The following is a 19347-nucleotide window of genomic DNA, read 5'->3' as shown; positions in this document are numbered from 1 at the left end:
TTATACTGGGCTGGAGCAGAAGATAGCTATTTTTAAGGACTGACCATCCTGGAAAGATTTTACGTCACACTCAGATTTGAGGCCACCAATCATGTGACAGGCATATGGCCTACCCAATGGTCCCTGGGAGAGAAGCCTGAATATAATCATTTCATTCTCAGACCCACTCTCACAACTCTGCTGGGAGCCATCTCCCAGCATGACCAGCCACCCTCTCTCCTCCCTGCCTCCCTATCCCAATGGGGGCCAATCCAGTTGGAAACATCTTAATTCCAGACTGTAATGACCTCTTCCTCTGACCACCGCACTTCTTCAAAAACCTTGTTCCCCAGTCTCCAATTCACCTCTCCAACCCCACTTGGATATATTCCATCCAGCATCTGATCATGTCTCAACTTATACAATTCTGAAATGCATCTTATTAGTATTTAGTTAGTATATTAGTGCTTATTAGCACTGATTTAGCTCATTAGTATGTTAGCGCTTATTTCCCAGCAAGACTGCAAACTCCTTCGAGACAAAGACAATTCCTTGTTCTGCTTTTGTATCCTCAGCAGAACATAGCACAATGCCAAGTGCTCAGAGCTGAGATCACTCAAGAGACTGTGAACTGAAGACCTTGCTTGACATCATCTAAAGGAAGATGCTTTGGGGGAAAAAAGTCATCTTGTCAGTACCTAGAGTTCAACCTGACTCAGGCTAATCAGTATGCCTATGAGCGCGAGAAGCACACAGAAAATCAGTTTATTCATTTCCATTGGGAAACATAAATAGACCTAAATGTTCAGGTTGGCCAGTCTGAGTTGGTATAATTCCTTCCTTGGAGCCAAACCATAGGAGAGCTAAGTCACAATTAGAAATCATTTTATTTTATTCTATTCTATGTTATTTTGTTTTTATGAGAAGTCATTTACACAGAAACCAGAAAATAACTGAGCTCCTTACAATGTAGTATAGTTTCTCTGAGGGGAATCATGGCGACATAAATTACCATTTATAACTAATGGACTTATTTCTCCAACCTGGATAATCTTTCCCATGTATTTTATGGAATCCCATGTAAGACATTTCCCATGTATTTTATGAAATCCAGATTTCTGCTAACTGGAATTGGTATAGGACCCCCTAGAGCTTCTCAGATTAACATCTTTAAGTTGTAAAAGATGACCAGTAAACAACGGGGAACAGATAAGGGGCCTCCCCCTACACTGGATAGAACCTTAAAATGGGCTAATTCAGGTTCCCCTTTCCTTTTACGCAGATTTAGGGAGAAAATCTACCACGATACAGATTTCTGACTCAAGAAGGAGAAGCCGAGGACTTGTGTGTTTTAAAAATAATCTTTAGATAACGATGTTTCAGATACCTAGTTTCTGAAACTAGTGGAAATACCTTATCATCAGCAACATCAAGAAACATTAGAAGCATTTAGAAACCATGATGATTTCAGATAGGCCACAAGAAAGCTAAGATTCAACCCAAAAAGTCTCTATTGAGCATCTAGGACTCTTTAGAGTCAATCTCTCTTTTCTGCATCGTCCATCACAATTGAGAAGGTGATTTCACAAAACTTTGGCAAGGAAAAGAAAACTCACACTCAGGAGCCAGATTTCATGTTCAGGCTTTTAAGGTGTTGGAGCATATGCTCCTTGCTATGACCCTGTTGCACTACGGGCTTCCTGTTAGAAGAAACCCACAGTGACGTTGGCTGAGTTACCTCTTGTCAATAAGTCCAAAGGGACAGAGTGAACAATTGACATCAGAGTTGGGGCCCCTATGACCGAGCTTCTCTCATAGCCTACTTCTTCACCACCTAGCAGATAGCGTCACTCAGATCTAGGTTCAGCTCTGCTGGGGCTGTGGTTTCCAAACTGGTTGCACACAAAATCACTTGAGAAGCTTGTCAGACCCAGATTGCTAAGCCTCACCTCAGAGGTTCTGGGTGTGGTGTGGGCCCCAGGGTTGGGATTTTCGCTTCCAGCCCAGATCAGGCCCAGGGGTCAGCCCTGGGAAGCTGTGGATATGGGCTTCCCTGGTAGCTCAGTGGTAAAGAATGCGCTGCCAATGCGGGTGACGTGAATTCCATCCCTGGGTTAGAAAGGTGCCTTGGAGAAAGAAATGGCAACCCACTCAATTCTTGCCTGGGAAATCTCATGAACAGAGGAGCCTGGTGGGCTATAGTCCATGTGGTCACAAAACATCAGACACGACTGAGCAACTAAACAAGAAGCTGTGGCTACTCCAGGTGCCTGCATTCATAGGAATGATATAACAGGTAAGAAACAGTCTGGTTCGTGCCCCCAGGGTGCATATCTGGCCCAATTCAAGAGTAGCCCTTTGGGTGGTTAGTGTACTCTGCTTCATTTGACAGACAGTCCATGAAATTGAGGTCAATGGAAAGTTCACTGATCTTGCCATGTACAGAGAGACCTAGACACCTTGCCAGGTACTTGGACCTAGACACCTAACCTCTCCAAGCTTCAGTGCCTCCTTTAATGCAAATGGGTTACAGTAACCACTCTTATTTAGGTGGCTCGGTGGTAAAGAATCTGCTGGCCAAGCAGGAGATGCCGGTTTGATCCCTGGGTTGGGAACATCCCCTGGGAAAGGAAATGGCAATCCACTCCAGTATTCTTGCCTAGGAGAATCCCATGGATAGAGGAGCCTGGTGGGCTATAGAGGTCACAAAGAGGCAGACAAGACTGAGTAACAAAACAGCAATACCAGAGGTTCAAATAAGATAACACTTACATTAGCATTAATAGCCAACATTTATCAGAGCTAGAGGTTAAGGGCAGATTCTCGAGCCAGACTGCCTGGATTCATTCCCAAACTTCCTCTCAATGACTATGTCAACTCAGAGGAGTCACTTGTCTGTGCTTTCATGCCATTATCTGTAAAATGGGGAATGATAGTCCTAGTACCGACTCAGAGATTGTTGGAAGAACCAAGTGAACTAACATAAAAAGTGTTTAATTCAGACCTTGGCTTAATGTTAATGAGAAGTTAAGAAATGTTATCAAGTATGTTTGCAGGGCATATACATTCTCATTTAATATTCACCAACACTTTTGGCCACCTCATGCAAAGAGTTGACTCATTGGAAAAGACTCTGATGCTGGGAGGGATTGGGGGCAAGAGGAGAAGGGGACGACAGAGGATGAGAAGGCTGGATGGCATCACCGACTCCATGGACGTGAGTCTGAGTGAACTCCGGGAGTTGGTGATGGACAAGGAGGCCTGGCATGCTGTGATTCATGGGGTCACAAAGAGTCGGACATGATTGAGCGACTGAACTGAACTGAACACTTTTGATATAATTACCATTAATTTTCCTGAATTTACATTCTATGTTGACCCAGACCTCACAGCTAGCAAATGGTGGAACTGGATTCTAAACTCAGGCAGGTTCCAGAACTTGGAAGCACGATGCAATATTGCCTCCCAATACAGCCCAAACATTTGTGACAGAAACTCGTTCATAATGCAGAGATCACCTCTCCCTCTGGCTGTAGGTTTCTGAAAGGGTAAACGCAAGTCACCCTGTGTGCGCTCAGTCCCTCAGTCATGTCCGACTCTTTGTGACCTCATAGACTGTGGCCTGCCAAACTCCTCTGTCCATAGGATTCCCCAGGCAAGAATCCTGGAGTGCGTAGCCATTCCCTTCTCCAGGGGATCTTCTCAACCCAGGGACTGAACCAGCATCTCTTGTATCTTCCGCACTGGCAAGTGGATTCTTTACCTCTAGCCCCCAAGTCCCATTGTACCTCCTGCCATTTGATAGAGGCTGGCTCATGTGAGAAGATTAAGCCTTGAAACAGCTAGAAAGATGGAAAACAGGAGTAGTATTTGCCTGTATAGTGGCACACATTTAAACAATTCTGGAAACCCAGAGGAGCACTAGCCCAGTTAGGGGCCCGTGTGTGCACATTTCCTTGACAACTTTTCTTCTCCAGTCAGAGCTTAATATGCTTCCACAGAGCTCTGCTAAGGAATAGTGTGCTGTGTTTTACACTCTGCTGCTAAAGTGAAAGTGAAAGTCACCCAGTCATGGCTGACTCTTTTTGCCCCGTGGACTACACAATCCATGGAATTCTCCAGGTCAGAATACTGGAGTGGGTAGCCTTTTCCTTCTCCAGGGGATCTTCCCAACCCAGGGATTGAACCCAGGTGTTCTGCATTGCAGCTGGATTCTTTACCAGCTGAGCCACCAGGGAAGCCCAAGAATACTGGAGTGGGTAGCCTATCCCTTCTCCAGCAGATCTTCCCAACCCAGAAATCAAACCAGGGTCTCTCACATTTCAGGCAGATTCTTTACCAACTGAGCTATCTAGGGAAGCTCAATAACATCCCAAAAACTGCCGCTAAAGTCTACTGATGTGACTCTTTATGGAAGTGAGGTCTTTATCCAGAAAAATGAGTCTCCTGTGAAGGAATGCTCATACTTTGCTACATCAAGTGTTTTCTTAGTCTTAGAACATGTTATAGGCAGAAGAGACCTTTCAGCGCTACAGGTTCTAGTGTTAGTCGCTCAGTCGTGTTCTACTCTTTGCAACCCCATGGACTATAGCCTGCCAGGCTCCTCTGTCTGGGGGGATTTTCCAGGCAAGAATACTGGAGTGCATTCCCATGCCCTTCTTCAGGAAATCTTTCTGATCAGGGATCAAACTTGGGTCTCCCACACTACAGGCAGATTCTTTACCATCCGAGGCACCAGCGAAGCCCACAGGTTATAGAGTCCAACCCATTACTAGGAAAATGAAGCTCAGAGAGAGAGCTCTATATGACATGGTGGTGGGGCAGTCAACCAGACACTCAGCCTTGTCTTGGGGCCTCCAGCTGTGGGCCTCTGAATCTCGGGGAGATTGAAATCCTAGCACCTTTGCTGGCTCCATCTAAAACTGGCCTTCCCTCCCGCCGTCTGCTTTTACATCCTGATGTTCCCAAGTCAGAGAGATTTCTTGGAAACAGAGCCGGCCCTTCCAGTAAGCATATATAACAGATCCGTGATGGCAGAGAGTGGGGCTCGGTGGAAACAGAACCCAGACAAGTAAAATTTGACACCTGAACCGGCATAAGTGCCCAACACTCCCTCACAGTTCCCACTGCCTGCCTCACCCCACCTTCAGGGTGTCCATAATCCTATTTGAAAGAGAGAGAAACCACAACCAGTGCTTATCACCAGGAGCCAAATTCCCTGGCAGCAGCTTTGGTTTTAAAAGGGAGAGATGAAAAAAATTATCAGTACCTATGGGGATTTCTAACACATTAGAAGGGCCTCCCAAAACTGAGCCACACCAAGTATAATATTTTTATTTTCTTTAAGAGCTTTCTTAATTGGTTCCATGCAAAAGGCCTGCAGGTAATGAGTTTTAAATAAATAATAATTATATTCCACAATCCTGTCTGGCCAAAAAGTCAATGTCTTTTGCCCTGACTTAGTTCAGTGTGGAGATAGGAAAGAGGCCTGTATAAGAAATGTGGGCCTCACTGCCAAAGGCAGGACCTCCATTCTTGGACTCAGATGGAACCCACTCTGACTTAGGCACTCAATTCTCTTTCAGTGATTTTGTGCCAAAGCCTGGTGCCAGGTATTGATGAGATGGAGATGACGGGCAGTATATCAGGATGCTAAGAAAAATTAAAATAGTAAGTGCATTTGGGCTTCAGCCTTTCTGAGCCACTGCAGTTCCTTCTTGGCCTCCAGTTTTTCCACGTGTTGATCTCTGGTCCAGAATACCCCCCTTGAATACCCTGTTTTCTTGAATACCCTCTTTTAGGCATGGTCATCATCCCTGAAAATTTTCTGACTGCTTTTCTTTCAGGATTATGGTAATATTGCACCTCCCATTCACTTGAACTGAGCTATGGCTGTGAAATTTGACTAGATTAATAATACATAAGTGAAAACAATGCAGAAGCCATGAGAATGAATGTTTATTTTTATCTCACTCTCTCTCTTCTTTTGCCACTTTCCAGATGGTAAATTCTCCATCAGCCTGGGTTCTGGAGTAAAGAGACAGAAAGCAAAATTTTCAGCTGACCAATTATGGGCCTACTATAAGAAAGAAAGAAGCCTTCAGTTCAGTTCAGTTCAGTTGCTCACTCGTGTCCGACTCTTTGTGACCCCATGAATCACAGCACGCCAGGCCTCCCTGTCCATCACCAACTCCCGGAGTTCACTCAAACTCACGTCCATCGAGTCAGTGATGCCATCCAGCCATCTCATCCTCTGTCGTTCCCTTCTCCTCCTGCCCCCAATCCCTCCCAGCATCAGAGTCTTTTCCAATGAGTCAACTCTTCGCATGAGGTGGCCAAAGTATTGGAGTTTCAGCTTTAGCATCATTCCTTCCAAAGAAATCCCAGGGCTGATCTTAATTTATCTTTAATAAAACTTAAATCTTCTAAGATCTAGGAGATGTTTGTTACACAGCATAACCTAGTCTAGATGACTGGTAGATGCCCCCTCCACCCATTCCCATTTAACTGGCCAGGAGCCAAGGGATACAAGTGGCCTCTGGAAGCTGCCAAAGGCAAAGAAACAGATTCTTTATTAGTTCCTCCAGAAGGAACACAATCCTGCAGACACTTTACTCTTAGTTCAGTGAAACTGATTTTGGATATCAGACTACTAGAACTTTAAAAACATTAAATTTGCGTTGTTTTAAGCTACTAACTTTCTCATAGTAACAGGAAACTAATATACTAATGTTGCCACCAAAAATACAGGGCAACTAGTTAGATTTGAATTTCAGAAAAACAGTGAATAATTTTTTTAGTCTAAATATATTCTACACAATATTCATGTGTCTTGTATTTTCATTTGCTAAATCTGGCCTACCTGACCAACCAAATCCTTCCCCATCTAGCCCCTGAGTCCCCACCAATCCTATTTTCCCCCATATGCTCTAACAGTATCATTATACCTGTCACTCCAGGGTTAGTCTATGACTCAATAGACTGAAATTGTTAAGACCTCAGACAAATGGCTCTGGGGGAAAGTTATTATTCTATATCATTGCCTATCAATTATTTATAGTTTATAAAGCAACTCCATTTGTAATGGGTAATATGTTTTTCTATTGCGCCGTAATATCAGCCAACTCATCACAACAAGCATTGTGGAGATGGATTGGCCTGGTGCAAACACCAATGCCTTTTTTAAAAACAAGCTGTATGCATTTTTGAATCTAAAAATTATTGCTATTTTAGATAAGAGGAAACTCTTCTTTGAATTCAAAGAAAAGGATAAAATTCTCCTTTTCTGATTAATTCATTTCTTAAGAAACAGGGCCGAAATTAAGGTGAGGCAAATGTGATACCTAGGGCACCAGATTTAAGGACGCTCTCACTTTTAGGTGCTGACACTGTGCTTGCATGACCCAGTGAGTGAGTGCTTCCTTAAATTTGGCATCCTGGTAGCCTCACTTGCCTCTCTCTAGTCCTAGCTCTGCTAGAAATCTCATGTCAAGACAACTAACAAAAAAGCAGAGCTCATCTGGCCTTTTAACCTGGCCTGCTGCTACTGCTAAGTCGCTTCAGCCATGTCCCACTCTGTGCGACCCCATAGATGGCAGCCAACCAGGCTCCCCCGACCCTGAGATTCTTCAGGCAAGAACACTGGAGTGGGTTGCCATTTCCTTCTCCAATGCATGAAAGTCAAAAGTGAAAGTCAAGTCGCTCAGTCGTGTCCAACTCTTCGAGACCCCACGGACTGCAGCCTACCAGGCTCCTCCGTCCATGGGATTTTCCAGGCAAGAGTACTGGAGTGGGGTGCCATTGCCTTCTCCCTAGAAGAAACCAAATTCCAGAAAGTTATAGACAAGCCAAGATCTAATTATCTGAGTGACTGTGCTGTTACCCAGCATCTTTTGTACCCATCCCCCTCTGGGTTATAGCCAAAATGTTGAGCTTTTTACTTCACTTCCAGTTCCAGGATTATGCCCTGTCCCAACTTGATTAAAGCAAATTAGTATAGTTGCATATCTCTAGCCTCAGTGATTACAGACCTAAGTCAGTCAACAGATGGTCTGACCCTGGCCACCATGGTTAGCTCCAGAGTCTGCACATGGCCAGAGTAAAGCCCATGCATTTTGACTCACGGATAAAGAAAAAGATTCTTCCAGGGGATGTGGAAAACAAATGAAAAGTCTGGAACTGCTGCAACCATTTTATTATGATGAGGAAAGCCAGCATAAGAATGAAGCTGTCACATATGGAAGGGCAAATGTCAAAGAATCATAGGAAGGATGCCAGAATCTCCATCAAATCTCACCTGAAGATCTGCTAATTTGCAATGGACTACTTTGGTCATTATGTGAAAAATAAATTTTTAGATTTCAGAGGAGAATCAAGGTGACAAGTTAGGCTACTTGCAGTGGTCCAGAAAAACAGCAAAATGATGGTGACAAAGTTCAGGGTGGTGGCATTTGAAACGATGGGACATTTATTGCATTTGGGATGAGAAATATGAGTTGCTTGCTTTCCTTTGTCTTGGCTCTCACTCCTTTGACCTCAGTCCAGATAAGATTCTGAGTCAGCCTACATCCTCAGGTATCCTCTGTACCCTCACAATAGATCTCCACTCTGTTCTCTCTAAGGAATAAGATGTACTCACCCTCTGGGGCTTCCCAGTTCTTTCCATCAGGATAAAATTCCCTCCTTGCTGAATCCATCATCAGAGCCAGGGTCAGACAAAAATTAGAAGAGCCAAGTCACTTTCCCTCCCTCTTGATTTGTTTCTCCTGTGGAAAATGAAAGATTGCATATGATAGACTTTGGTGTCTCTGTCAATCTAATATTTTATAGTTGTTTATGAAAGTTAAGTCGCTCAGTCGCATCCAACTCTTTGAGACCCCGTGGACTGTAGCCCACCAGGCTCCTCCATCCATGGGATTCTCCAGGCAAGAATACTGGAGTGGGTTGCCATTTCCTTCTCCAGGGGATCTTCCCTACCCAGGGATCGAACCCAGCTCTCCCGCATTGCAGGCAGACGCTTTAACCTCTGAGCCACCAGGGAAGCCCATAGGATAAAAATATAAGGAGAAGGAGGAAGAAGAAGAGGAGGAGGTAGAATCAGAAATTTATTTTATGAGGCCAAGATGAAAATTTCTCACCACAATAAACACTATTGTCTAAGACTTTAGAAACTGGCTAAATGAAACAATAGGAACATGTACACCCACAGGCGAGGACTATGCTCAGAGCAGCATCTTTCACCCGCCTCACTTCTGATCTCCATTCATAACTCTAAAAAGACAGCAAAGATGCTCCCTAAAAAGTCAGAGTCAGAAGCCAGCTGCCTATTCTTTTCCAGGTTAATCTGAGCATAATTCTAGGCTCTGGGCCCCACGGAAAGGATTTGTCTCCTAAGCTGTTTCTGCCTGCCTGCTTAGCAGGCACACTCAGAAGTAATCTCAAGTGTCCCCTCAACCTTCAGGGGGACCTCATGCATCTTAAGAAGCAGTCATGCGGGTGGCCCAGGGCAGCCTGCTTTGCACCAGTGTCCTGATTCCCAGGGCCCAGCCTGAATGTCAATGACCCAAATCCCATTACTGACTTTCTGCTTCACTCATTACCATGAGTTCCTCATTTCTCCCTGTGTTCAGGAAAATATCATTTCCATTTTCAGGAGAAACAACTCTGCTTTACACTTGAGAATTTGCCAGGCCTTGATTTTTATTATTGCTGCAATTTTTTATTGTATTCTTTAGGTAGGATTAAAAAAAAAAAAAAAAAACCTTTATTTATGTAGCTGGAATCAGGGGAATTTTCTCATTAAGACAGTAGATAGAGAATGGCAGAAAAATAAAAATTTCAAAGATTGTTTAAGATGGGGAGGGAGATATGCCAAGATGGGCTTATATTCTAGAAAAAATAGAGTGTGTCCCTAGAAAGACTAGATGGAGAAACGATTATAAATGAGAAAACCCCCTCAGAAGGAAGAGACAAGAAATAATATCACCTTGGTCTTTCAGATTGGGCCCCAGGATGGACACAGGCGCGGAGCAGACTGCTCCAGGGCCACCAGCCTTGTTCTTTACGACACATAAGCTTTCCAATGAAGATTGAGGAAAATCATGAAATCACTTCTGAATGTGCCTGGGAACAACAGGGCATTGTAGATTGCAACAACAGAGACAAAAAGCCTTTTGCACACTTCCCATGCATTGTCCCAAGTGGCCTTACAATTGTCCTCCAGGGCAGGGTGTTGTTCAGTCTCTAAGTTGTGTCAGACTCTTTGAGACCCCGTGGACTGCAGCACTCCAGGCTCCACTATCCTTCACTATTTCCCAGAGTTTCTTCAAAATCTCGTCCATTGCATCAGTGATGCTACCTAACCATCTCATCCTCTGTTGTCCTCTTCTCCTGCTGCCTTCAATCTTCCCCAGCATCAGGATCTTTTCCAATGAGTCGGCTCTTCACTTCAGGTGGCCAAAGTATTGGAGCTTCAGCATCAGTGCTCCAGTGAATAGTCAAGGTTGATCTCCTGTAGGATTGACTGGTTTGATCTCCTTGCAGTCCAGGAAAGGATAGACAGACTCATTTTAGAGTTGGGGAAATATACTGAGTACCAGTCCAAGTCACCCAATCTGAAACTGACAAGAGTGAGATTTTATTTTTTCCACCCAATCCTTCTCTCTCTACAATGCAGGACTGCTTTCTGATTGGGAATGTACCAACAGTATTCATAACAGAAATGATAATATTTTTCATTTGAAAAAACTGTTAGATACCCTACAAACACTTCCACACTTATCTTCTCACTTGATTCTCACACTAAACTTGTGGGGTAAATAGCCATCCCCTCCTTCTTGATAAAGAGATCAAGGCTGACATTCCGTGTACCTTGTCAGATGGCCCAGAATAGAGCAAACTTCATTTCAAGTCCTGACTTTGTCATTTCCCAACCTTGTGACTTTGGAAAAGAAGCATATTTTCTCAGCATCTCAATTTTTATACTTGATAATTGGAAGAAAAAAGTACCACCCTCAGGGAAGTTAATTCATTCTATAAATATTTATGCAGTTGTACCATGTCCCAAGCTCTGGGGACACAGTTATGAAACAAATATCCCTATTCTTCAGGGGTTATGTACTAGTTGGGGGGTTGCATAAAATATATATCAAGGTAATAAGAGCTAAGGAGAATAAAATAGGGAAAGAGTGTAGGGAGTTTTGGGTTAAGGGGTTCAGTTCCAGTAAGATCACCATGGAATGCACATCCCTGAGAAAATGTCATTTAGTGAAGGAGGTGGGAATACCAGATCACCTGACCTGCCTCTTGAGAAACCTATATGCAGGTCAGGAGGCAACAATCAGAACTGGACATGGAACAACAGACGGGTTCCAAATAGGAAAAGGAGTACATCAAGGCTGTATACTGTCACCCTGCTTACTTAACTTATTTGCAGAGTACATCATGAGAAACGCTGGGCTGGAAGAAGCACAAGCTGGAATCAAGATTGCCAGGAGAAATATCAATAACCTCAGATATGCAGATGACACCACCCTTATGGCAGAAAGTGAAGAGGAACTCAAAAGCCTCTTGATGAAAGTGACAAAGGAGAGTGAAAAAGTTGGCTTAAAGCTCAACATTCAGAAAAAGAAGATCATGAGATGCCAGTCCAGGTTCGATGCACGATACTGGATGCTTGGGGCTAGTGCACTGGGACGGCCCAGAGGGATGGTATGGGGAGGGAGGAGGGAGGAGGGTCCAGGATGGGGAACACATGTATACCTATGGCGGAAAATTTATTAAATTTATTATAAAAAAAAATAAACTAAATCACCCCAATAAATCATTGTCACAGACAAAAAAAAAGAAAAAGAAGATCATGGCATCGGTTCCCATCACTTCATGGGAAATAGACGGGGAAACAGTAGGAACAGTGTCAGACTTTATTTTGGGGGGCTCCAAAATCACTGCAGATGGTGACTGCAGCCATGAAATTAAAAGACGCTTACTCCTTGGAAGGAAAGTTATGACCAACCTAGACAGCATATTGAAAAGCAGAGACATTACTTTGCCAACAAGGGTCCGTCTAGTCAAGGCTATGGTTTTTCCAGTGGTCATGTATGGATGTGAGAGTTGGACTGTGAAGAAAGCTGAGAGCCAAAGATTTGATGCTTTTGAACTGTGGTGTTGGAAAAGACTCTTGAGAGTCCCTTGGACTGCAAGGAGATCCAACCAGTCCATTCTGAAGGAGATCAGCCCTGTGTGTTCTTTGGAAGGAATGATGCTAAAGCTGAAACTCCAGTACTCTGGCCACCTCATGAGAAGAGTTGACTCACTGGAAAAGACTCTGATGCTGGGAGGGATTGGGGGCAGGAGGAGAAGGGGACGACAGAGGATGAGATGGCTGGATGGCATCACCGACTCGATGGACATGGATTTGAGTGAACTCCAGGAGATGGTGATGGACAGGGAAGCCTGGCGTGCTGTGATTCATGGGGTTGCAAAGAGTCAGACATGACTGAGCGACTGAACTGAACTGAACAGAACTGAAGGTCTCAAAAGGACAATGTCACAAACCTTACAGATGACTGGAGGAAGAGCTCTCCAGGAAGAGGGGACAGCAGGTGCAGAGGACCTGAGGCATGAGGATGGAAGGGTGTGATCCAGGAACAAGGAGTCCATGTGGCTGCGCTGGGATGAACGAGAGAGAAAAAAGTAGGAGAGATGATCAGAGATGTAACTGGAGGTCCAGAGGGTGGGGCATAAATTATGTTGTGCTTTACAGGATGGTTACATGGACTTAGATTGGGAGCCACCAGGAGCTTTTGACAGAGGAGTGCTACAATCTGACTTCAGCTGATCAGGATGCTGAAACTAGACTGGAGATGTCAGGAGTAGAAACAGGACAGTCAAGGAGGAGGCTTGTTTTATCCAATAAGAAAGGTTGGTGGCTTGGACCAGGGAGATGATGATGGCTATGGGGAGAAAATAGTGAGAATCCATGTTTATTTTGAAATAGCCAACAGGATTTGCTCATGATTGTATGTGACATATGAAAGAAAGAGTCAAGACTGGAACTTCACTGTTTTCTGGTCTGAGTCACTAGAAGGAAACAGTTGCCTTTCACTGAGAAGGGAAGAGCAGCTCTAGCAACTAAGGATGAATTGAGAAATGAATGGACATTTTCTCCAGGCATGGTACCTGGCACAGAACATGTGTTCCATAGCAGTTAGATACTATTAACAATCTTGATTCTGCCCCAACTGGTTAAATATTTCTGGCGACATTTGCCCTACATCTAAGCATTCTCAGAAAACACATGGCTAGGCTATTTTCAACCAGTGAACCACAGAATCTTGGTACTGCAGTGGTTTTCAAAGCCCACTGGCCTACTGGTAACCATTGGTTTGTTCTCTGTATCTGTGAGCCTGCTTCTTTCTTGTTAAATTCAATAGTTTACTGTCAGTTTATTTGTACATTTTTCTTTTTTTTTTTTAATTTATTGGAGTATAGTCAGAGAGAAGAGGGCAGGGAAAGATAGGGGAAGAGAATTTTTTAAAAGGTTATTATAGGATTATATGAAACCATGTATGATGCTTTTGAAAATTGCAGAGTATAGAATTTAAAGAATCTTTCACTCAATAAAAAAAGTTTAAAAATAAAATGCATGTAAGACATAAAGTTGAAGGCAGGAGGAGAAGGGGATGACAGAGGATGAGATGGTTGGATGACATCACTGACTCGGACTTGAGTTTGAGCAAGCTCCAGGAATTGGTGATGGACAGGGAAGCCTGGCGTGCTGCAGTCCATGGAGTCACAAAGAATTGGACACAACTGAGTGGACTGAACTGAACTGAACTGAGAAATAAAGTAGTAACAACATGGTAAGTTATACTTCAATTTTTTAATGAAAAGAATGTAAAAAATAAATAAAATATACTTCATTCATTAAAAAAAGGGGGGGCAAAACAAAAAACAAAGCCCATTGGCGACCCAAAGTCCCTTTGACCAATCAGGTGCGCGCTAAGTACCAGGCACAATAGTGCGCATGTGCACTGCTCTCTCCACGCCCACCCACTTTCCTCCCAGCTTCTGCATCAAGGCTAGGAGATGGGATGTGAACAAAAGCAAGAGCTGGAAGTCAGTGCAGACTCAGGCTTTGGTTTTGCTCAGAGGACATCCCTTAGTGCTCAAAGAAAATCTCGCTCAGCCTCCCCACATTACAAAAGAGAAAACTGAGGACTAGAAAGGTTGCAACTCATCGTCTATAAGATTAGAGAATTGAGTGAAATAATTTCTAAAGCTCCTCCCAACTTTGAGTGCCCTGGCAAATGGAAGGCAACTATAATAACGACCAAACACCCAGGAGTCACACTGATTCTTCTTTTCCTCATCAGTTCAGTTCAGTTCAGTTCAGTTGCTCAGTCGTGTCCAACTCTTTGCGACCGCATGAATCACAGCATGCCAGGCATCCCTGTCCATCATCATCTCCCGGAGTTCACTCAGTCTCACGTCCATTGAGTCAGTGATGCCATCCAGCCATCTCATCCTCTGTCATCCCCTTCTCCTCCTGCCCCCAATCCCTCCCAGCATCAGTCTTTTCCAATGGGTTAACTCTTCTCATGAGGTGGCCAAAGTATTGGAGTTTCAGCTTTAGCATCATTCCTTCCAAAGAAATCCCAGGGCTGATCTCCTTCAGAATGAACTGTTTGGATCTCCTTGCAGTCCAAGGGACTCTTTCACATCTAAACCACCAGCAAAGTTTGCTGACCTTAACAAAGAAACATGTGCCTTTCTGTCCTGCTCTTGCCAGGATGAGTCATCACCATCTCTCAATGAACAGCTACATAAATCTCTGACTGGTTTCTCCACTCAGATTTCTAGCCCTTCTCCTACCCATCAGTATGTGACAGCTTGAATGATTCATTTACAGTTTGAACCAGATACACTTACTTCCCACCAATGACTTCACACTATGCCTTACCTGGTCCTCTCAAGCCCTACCTGAACTGACCTCTGCCTCCCTCTTTGACCAGTCCTTGCACGGCTGGTCCCCTCACTCACTAAGCTCGAGCCTGTCTGGCCTCTTATCCATGCCATCAATATGTCAGGGTTCCTCCTCCCTGTTGTAGTCAGGCTTCTATGATGTGCCCCAACCCTTGTATTCATGCCCTTGTGTAATCCTCTCCCTCACTGGAAAAGGTCAGTTTTCATTCCAATCTCAAAGAAAGGCAATGCCAAAGAATGCTCAAACTACCGCACAATGGCACTCATCTCACACACTAGTAAAGTAATGCTCAAAATTCTCCAAGCCAGGCTTCAGCAATATGTGAACTGTGAACTTCCTGATGTTCAACCTGGTTTTAGAAAAGGCAGAGGAACCAGAGATCAAATTGCCAACATCCACTGGATCATGGAAGAAACAAGAGAGTTCCAGAAAAACATCTATTTCTGCTTTATTGACTATGCCAAAGCCTTTGACTGTGTGGATCACAATAAACTGTGGAAAATTCTGAAAGAGATAGGAATACCAGACCACCTGACCTGCCTCTTGAGAAATCTGTATGCAGGTCAGGAAGCAACAGTTAGAACTGGACATGGAACAACAGACTGGTTCCAAATAGGAAAAGGAATACATCAAGGCTGTATACTGTCACCCTGCTTATTTAACTTATATGCAGAGTACATCATGAGAAACGCTGGGCTGGAAGAAGCACAAGCTGGAATCAAGATTGCCAGGAGAAATATCAATAACCTCAGATATGCAGATGACACCACCCTTATGGCAAAAAGTGAAGAGGAACTCAAAAGCCTCTTGATGAAAGTGAAAGTGGAGAGTGAAAAAGTTGGCTTAAAGCTCAACATTCAGAAAACGAAGATCATGGCATCGGGTCCCATCACTTCATGGGAAATAGACGGGGAAACAGTAGAAACAGTGTCAGACTTTATTTTTTTGGGCTCCAAAATCACTGAAGATGGAGACTGCAGCCATGAAATTAAAAGACGCTTACTCCTTGGAAGGAAAGCTATGACCAACCTAGACAGCATATTGAAAAGCAGAGACATTACTTTGCCAACAAAGGTTCGTCTAGTCAAGGCTATGGTTTTTCCAGTGGTCATGTATGGATGTGAGAGTTGGACTGTGAAGAAGGCTGAGCGCTGAAGAATTGATGCTTTTGAACTGTGGTGTTGGAGAAGACTCTTGAGAGTCCCTTGGACTGCAAGGAGATCCAACCAGTCCATTCTGAAGGAGATCAGCCCTGGGATTTCTTTGGAAGGAATGATGCTAAAGCTGAAACTCCAATACTTTGGCCACCTCATGCAAAGAGTTGACTCACTGGAAAAGACTCTGATGCTGGGAGGGATTGGGGGCAGGAGGAGAAGGGGACGACAGAGGATGAGATGGCTGGATGGCATCACTGACTCAATGGACAGGAGTCTGAGTGAACTCCTGGAGCTGGTGATGGACAGGGAGGCCTGGCGTGTTGCAAAGAGTCGGACATGGCTGAGCGACTGAACTGAACTGAATTGTATGTAGTATGGACCTGGTGACTTTCTTCTAAAGAACAGAACAAGGCAAAGGGGATGGGATGCCACAGCCAAGATTAGGTTACAAAAGACTGTAACTTCCATCTTGTGCGCTCTCTCTCTCCTCACTTACTGACTCAGAAGAAGCAAGCTACCGTGCTGTGAGCTGTCCAAAGGAGAGTCCTTATGGCTGTGGGTGAAGGGTGGCCTCCAGTCAACAGCCAACAAGGAACCCAGGCTGTCAGTCCAATAGCCCAGGAGAAATTGGGTTGTGCCAACAACCATGCAAGTGAGCTTGGAAGCAGATCAGTTCCCAGTGCAACCATACAATGACTACAGCCTTGGCCAATACCTTAATTGTAGCTTGGTAAGGGGCCCTGAGCCAGAGGATACAGATAAGCCAGGCCCAGATTCCAGGCCCATAGAAACTGTGAGATAATAAATGTTTATTGCTTTAACCATGAAGTTATGGAATAATGTGTTCATGACAACAGATAAGTAAGACATCAGTTCAGAGCATGTGATCCTGCTGTTCCTTCAGCTGGAAATTCTCTTTACATCCAGATCCTCCAATCCAAGCTTCATCATTCAGCCTTTTAGCTCAGATGACCAGTTTCCAGAATTCTTTCCCTGGCCAACCCAATACTTAGCCCATTACTCTATTTTATTATATTTATCCACTTTTAACTAGCTGTACAATTGTATTTTAGATATAGATAACATCACTGACTCAATGGACATGAACTTGAGCAAATTTTGGGAGATAATGAAGGACAGGGAAGCCTGATGTGCTGCAGTTCATGGAGCTGCAAAGAGTTGGACATGGCTTAGCAATTGAACAACAACAATTGCAAGTATTTACTGGTATATCTGTCTCCCCCATCAAAATAAAAGCACCATGAGAAGAGAGACCTTCTCTGACATGTCCACAGCTGAATCCCAGCTCCTAAAACAGAACATGACACTTAATATCCTCTCAGTAAGTATGTGCTCAGTAAATGAATCAATGAGTGATGAAGGAAAGAGAGTTGTGAAAGAGAGATGGAGAGAATGAAGAAGCACTAAAACATGATTTTTTAAAAGCTCTTGGCCCACCAGCCAGCATTTGTTCTCATAATTCAACCCATCTGTCTCCTTGAAACATTTAAATTTTGAAGGATCCCAGAGTTGTTTGTTTCTTTCAAAAAATCACCCACCATCTCAATTTCCCTACTTGAGTTTCCTGCAGATTTCAGCTGAATTTTAGGGTGGCAAAAACCCACATCCTCTTCCTTCTGGCTTCCCCTCTCTCTTTTCCTCCTCCATAACTCACCGACCAGTTTCAACACATCTCCTCTTTTAAGCAAAGAATATTTAAAAGATTGTAAAGCTTATTGAACTCTCACCACACAACATTTATGCTCGTTAAGTGCCAATGACTCAAAAACAGATTAGTCTGTCCTGAAATTCATGTGGTTTTACAAATTAGGGAGAAAGTTCTAGGCTCAGAATAAATAGCCAAGTTGTAAAACCTTGTTATGCACCTTCAGAAAGGCTGTTTTCTTCCTACTTGTATTTAGTCCGTAGCTTAAGGCAATAAAGAGAACTAAATCCCCCTATCCTCACAGAGAACAGAGAATAAAAGATCAAGAGTACCTTGGAGAAAAATGGGGAATTTTTGTTTATTCTTGAATGCAAATTATAAGTGAGAACTTTGCCTTAGATGGTAAAGAATTTGCCTGCAATGCAGGAGACCTGAATTCAAACTCTGGGTTGGGAAGATCCCCTGGAGAAGGGAATGGCTACCCACACCAGTATTCTTGCCTGGAGAATTCCATGGACAGAGGAGCCTGCAGTCTATGGTGTCACAAAGAGCAGGACATGTCTGAGTGACTAACACTTTCACTTTCACTTTTCAACCCAGCTCTAGAGCAGAGTCAGGCAACTACAAATCGATCTATGAGCCAAATCTGGCCTCCCCGATTTTGTGTACTTTATGAGTTTAAAATAGCTTGAACATGTATAATATTATGTATGAAACAAGTCGCCAGTCCAGGTTTGATGCAGGATACTGGATGCTTGGGGCTGGTGCACTGGGATGATCCAGAGGGAGGGTATGGGGAGGGAGGAGGGGTCAGGATGGGGAACACAGGTATACCTGTGGCGAATTCATTTCGATATTTGGCAAAACTAATACAATATTGTAAAGTTTAAAAATAAAATAAAATAAAACAAACAAACAAACAAAAATAAATAAATAAATAAAATAGCTTTAAATGAATGTATATTAAATAGACAAGTAAGTCTTTATAAAAAGTTCTCAGTGTTGATTCTTAGCCCTCAAAACCTAAGAAATGTATTATTTGGTCTTTTATCAGAAGGAATTTGTGCTCCCCTACTCTTGAGTGTCTCAACCACTGTGAAACAGTTCCTCTCTAACTTTGAAATCATTACATGTGGCCACAAGCATAATCTGCAACCTACAGCACTAAAATAATTTACTATCAACAGAACAGTGATGTTGTCAAACTCATCCACTGCTACACCTGATTATGGGTAATGTGTGGGGTGAGGTATGTGGCATTGTACACAAGATCGCCTGTCAGTCAGGGCCATGAATACCCTGAGCGTGCCAACAACCAGCATAGGTACTGAAGCAAATGCAGTGGTAGAAGACACCATCTTCACCCTGGAGATTCACCACTGAAGTTTCCTGAAATAGAGCATTAAGACTCAAGAAAACCATTTTCTGGTAGATTATAAAGCCAACTAAAGAAGATAAATCAGGCAGACACTTAACCTCTGTGTGACTTTGAGAAATTTTTTTACCTGCTCTGTGCCTCCATTTTCTTATCTGTACAATGGGGCTGACTATGGCATAAC

The sequence above is a fragment of the Bos taurus genome, chromosome 14 (genome assembly GCF_002263795.3).
Source record: "Bos taurus isolate L1 Dominette 01449 registration number 42190680 breed Hereford chromosome 14, ARS-UCD2.0, whole genome shotgun sequence".
In the NCBI taxonomy this organism is placed as follows: domain Eukaryota; kingdom Metazoa; phylum Chordata; class Mammalia; order Artiodactyla; family Bovidae; genus Bos; species Bos taurus.
This window is presented reverse-complemented; position numbering follows the sequence as displayed.